Source organism: Camelus ferus, chromosome 1 (genome assembly GCF_009834535.1).
Source record: "Camelus ferus isolate YT-003-E chromosome 1, BCGSAC_Cfer_1.0, whole genome shotgun sequence".
Taxonomy (NCBI): domain Eukaryota; kingdom Metazoa; phylum Chordata; class Mammalia; order Artiodactyla; family Camelidae; genus Camelus; species Camelus ferus.
Genome location: NC_045696.1, coordinates 94,681,607 through 94,686,829, shown reverse-complemented (window position 1 = coordinate 94,686,829; position 5,223 = coordinate 94,681,607).

The following is a 5,223-nucleotide window of genomic DNA, read 5'->3' as shown; positions in this document are numbered from 1 at the left end:
GAATGGGTCAGCTGGCTGGTTCTGGCTCAGAGTCTCCCGGAAGGTTGCAGTAAGGTATTGGCTGAGGCTGTAGGCATCTGAAGGTTTGGCTGGGCTTGGAGTATGTTTTATGTTTTTCAAAGATGGTTCACCTACATGGCTGGCAAATTAATGCTGGTTGTTGGGAGAAAGCCTTAGCTCCTCCCCACGAGGACCTTGACATAGGTTTGCTTGAGTGTCCTCAGTACATGGCCCCTGGCTTCCCCCAGAGCAAGTGATACAATAGAAAGCAAAGAGGAAACTGCAGTGACTCATGATCCGTTCTCAAAAGTTAGAGCCTACCATTTGCATAACAAGCTGTTGATTTGGGAGGTCAGTGCAGGAGTGGACCTCAGAAGGGCATGAATAATAAGAAGTGAGAATCATTGGGATCAACATGGAGACTGGCTACCACAGTCCTCTCTGGTCCGCAATGATTTACATCCCTACCACAAACAAAATCCATTCACTCCTTCCCAAGGCCCCCAGAAGTCTCATCCCAGTACAAAGTTCAGAACCTCATCTTCTCAGTCAGATCAGGGTGCTGATGTGGCTTCATTGGTGTGGTCCGTTAGGTACAGCTCCTTGAGTGCAGTTCTCTGATTTGAAGGCCTAGAGACAAGCTATCTGCCCCCCACCCCTCCCCCAATCTGTCATACATAGGATAACTGCTACAGACTCCCATTTGAAAAGAGGGGGGACTGGAGGCCCCAAAAATGTCACTGGTCCGTATCATCCAGGCTAATACTGGAACTAGAAATTTGAATTGAATTTAAAAAGAAATCACGCCCCATTATTTTTGCACTATCCTGTTGGTTACGGAGGTTAGATTGATTTGGTGTGGGATGCTGGCTACCACCTCTGCAAATGGCAAAGCATAGGAAACTCTTACAATATGAAAGCTTTTCATTTGCCATTTCTTACGGTTCGTGTTAAAGGGCTTATAAACTGTAAATAAGTACACTAGTGTGGCTGTGTACTGTTACTGATACCCAGGTAGCAGTTTTAGCACACCAAAGGGAAGGCTATCCAGGATGGAGGTTAACTCTTAAGAAATAGGATATATCCTTTGTCCTGTATTTCTGGATATATCCCTTTTGTGTGGTCCCTTATATGTGGACTCATGGTTCTGCTTGCTATCTACCTATTGGCTGAGTAGCTTCTCTCAGAGAGAAGAAAGAAATTGCTTTTTCAGGTTCATTAGACACATTGGAAAAAAGGTTCACAACTCTTGATGGCATAGCAAGGTGGTTTAAGAGCATTGGCATCAAAAACTCTTCACATGGAATCATAGCCCTTCCAGTTACTAGTTATGTGACCTCGGGGAGGTAACTTACCTTAGTCTCACACCTACCTAATAGGGAAATTGAGAAGATTAAATGAGATAATGTATGTAAAGCACTTAGCACACTGTCTGGCCTAGAATAAACCCTCTAATTACTATTATTATCTAAAATTATGGGAATTATCTGTGCATTTTACTACTCTTGGGGGTCAAAGTTTTCCCATCTGCAAAATTAGGGGGTTGGACTCAATTTCTCAGGTTCCTTGCAGCTCTCCCAGCCTGTAGTTTTTCCAGCTGAGTTGGCCACAGCAGCCTCCCTGCCCCCAACCCCTAATAATCACTTGCATTTACACAGCACTTTTAACTTCAAAATCTTTTCATATCAACGATCTCTCTTGATTCTCATCATCACTCTGTGAGGCAAGTAGGCAGGGTAGGCAATATTATCCTCATTTGACTGGTGAAGAAAATGAGATACTGAGAGGTTGTAACTTGCCCAAGTTAGTTGGTTACAAAGTCAAAAGCCAGAGGAACCTGGCTATTATGGTTTTCACCCCAGAGTTTCTTCCTCTAGGCAATAGGGCCTATCTATAGTGTTAAATCTACTTTATTTTAGCCCAAGAAACATGGTAAGTGGTTCAAAGAGTACCCAGGAAAGACCATAGAAATTAAAGAATGTGGGCAATCCTGAGCAAAACCAATGGGACATGGGATGTATATTACAGCTCGTGGGTTCGCATCAGTCTGCAAAGGTCAGTTTACCGTGCACCTTGACTCCCTCCTGACACTCTGGGATGTCGTAATATGTATTGGTAGGGTGCTTCCTTTCCACGAGCTGTGTGTAACTTTTTAACAACAGGATGTGAGTAATTACTCAGTTCATCAGTTTTCTTCCTTGGCTGTTGATTGTTTCCAGTTTCAGCCAGGGTTTTTCCATTAAAGGGATTAGCTTCTCTACTATTTCAATCAGTAGCTCTGTTTGGAAATCAATGACTAGAAAACATGTCCAGAGGAAATAAAGGGCATGTCGCTGGTAAACCCAGAGGGATAATTAAGGAGTGGAACAGACTGAAGCCTGAAGTCGATAACGGGAACGTTCTCAGCAGTGTCTCTTCTCTCCTGCTTCTTCCCCGACGTGGCACTCATGCTGACACGTTGGGGCCAGGAGCCAAAACATTGGTCAAATATTGACTTTTCATTGGCAAGACTATCTGGCCACACCCTGGTTCAGAGTACCAAAGATCTGCTGAAACCACTGGCACGGTAGATTAAGCCTCATTACTCTGTGTTTAGTCAAGGGATTTAGTAGTGTTATTTCTAGTTCTTGAACTGGAATGTCATACCTGTTTTCATGGTACTTACTTGGCCTGGTCTTCAATTGTTGAATTCCTGTGGGTAATGAGACAGCTTTCTCTCTAATCTTAGAAGTATGGTAACGAAGATTCCAGCTGAAATATCCTACTAGCAGGGAGAGTGTGTGTTCGGTTCCCCATGAGAATCTAAAAGTTTTCATCAAAAAACTCTGCCAAGTCCCTTGAACCTTCTGAGTTTGCAGTTTCCCTCTCTGTGGAACTCTGGAGGCAGTCTTTTTAAAAATTAGATATCTTACATATGCTATATGTGCTTATATAATATACAAATTATATAGAAACATAAACATACATGTGTACCTGAAAACAAGACCTCCCAGCTACATTGTATTCTTTCAAGGATCCTGTGTCAAGAAACGAAATGTTAAGGAATGGGATTTTTTTTTTTAAACAAGTTGTTATTAAAGTGTCTTGACTAAAAATTTGTTTTAGGTAGGAAACTTCTTCTAAAACCTTTTATACAGAGTTAATAGTTGAGTGTTTATACAGAGCTGTTGACTGGTTTTATTATCTATCCCACTGGGAGGTTTGGGTGGAAACAATTCTAATACACTTGTCCATCCTTAAAGTCTTAAAAATCAGCATTTCCTTAAGCCCAACTGAAACATAGTAAATTCGTTTTGAAAACCTCTAGATTTTTTTTTCCCCTGAGGGAAGGTTTGGACTATCTGGACACGTGGAAACATGTTATTGTTGAAAAGGCATTGCAAATGGCAGGGTTTGCTCCCACCTTGAGTGTTAGTCCATGACTTCCCAGCCACCTTACAACAGGGTTCCCTATTAGTAATTTTGCTGAAAGTACTCTGTAAATAAGTGCTACCCTGTACTCTGCCACTTTGATAAGGAACAGCTAAGCCCTTCAAAATGAGTACCCATCAAATATTTTGGAGTCTTTCACCAAATGTCAACTACCAGGAAGTTATAAAAAAACAAGCTTCCAGTCCCCTTCCTAGGGCTCTCTGCCTCTTCTGTAAGCTTCTTGGGGTTATGGTTCACATTGTTTTGGCTTTTTTTTTTTTTTTTTTTTTTTTTTTTTTTACTATTTTTCATTGCAAGGGACCACAAAATTGCAGTTTGATAAATGCTTGCAAAATTAAATTGCTTCCCTAAACTGATGAGAGAGATCTCTACACCCAAATCACAGTCCAGAAACAGAGAAAGCCTCAGCACAGGACTAGCCTCTCTCTGCCCTGTGATATCACTGGTGAATTTTAGGAAACATAAAGCTGTAATGTACTTTAAAAATGATCGGACACTTTTATTTCAGTTTTACTAGAGCTCTGGCTTTTGTGTGATTGAGGGCAGCCCTGAAGAATTCTCTTCACTGTTTTTCTGTCTTATATGCAATTTCCTGCTATTGCATGATATCAAAGATGTCTGCATTATTACAATTTAGCCATGTTATTGAAGGCACTAGAAAGAATATTTTATGAAAACTTTTGTTTCTATTTTATATTTGAGATGCAAGATTACAAAATATAAATTGTTTTCTTTTTTCCTCAATTTTTATTAGCTTCTCATCTATTTCTCAGAGTGAGTTCTCTCAAAAGAGATTGTTTCAATGACAGATATCTATTTTTCACCCTTATGACATATGGGCTTCTCTAGACACTATGAAATTTGGGAGATTTATTCTTTCAAATCTCCATCACCTCCTTACACATAAATGCCTGCCTGGGCCACGTATGGATGAGTGTTTTCCATTTCCTGGGCAGGTCAGAAGTGAATTTCCCTTTTAGCCAGTCAGCATATATGTAAGGAGCCTCTGTATGTCTACTGTTTCCTAGGAAGCAAATGATTGGAACAGTTTTCTCTTGACATTTTCTAAAAAATATTACAGGTTCCTACCTGTCAACAAAATACATGAAATTGGAGCAATTTTGTGAGGCACAAACAGAAGAGGGCTAAAATACTGTCATTGCTAATAAAAAGTATGTATGGTGACAAACAAAATGTGTCAGCAGGAGAGAATGCAATTTTGCATTCCTCTTACCACATTCGATAGATTATCATACAGTTATGTTTAAGCCAAAGAATCTTGGGTACTTTCAACTTTCTGTTTAACTCTGGGTTGTACTGGGATTTGGAGCAAATTTAAATATGTACTTTATTCCCTGAGACTGCCTATCAGTGGCTCCTTATTTTATTTTGGTTTATTTTGTTTTATTCTAGGATGTCTAGTATTATTTTTGGCATTATACACACACACACTTAAAATGTATTTCTTCATTAATTCCATAATTAAATAGTGATAGAAAATTTGTCCTAGGAAATTCTAAAGTGTATAGTGAATGAACTCACAGTCCTTCAGAGATACTATTTTCAAAAATCCCTTAAAACTGACATCTGGTAACCATTACATCTTAAACATATTGAAATGAAGTCCATCTTCACATATTTCCAGATGCTTTTCTTTATATTCCTTTTAATGGGCAACGCCACCCTACCAAATGTTTTACAGCAAGTGTTTTGAAACATATTTAGTGTCTGTAGCAATATTACTTCACGAAGGAAAAATGTGAATTTAGAGAGTTGCATTTTTAACACCGA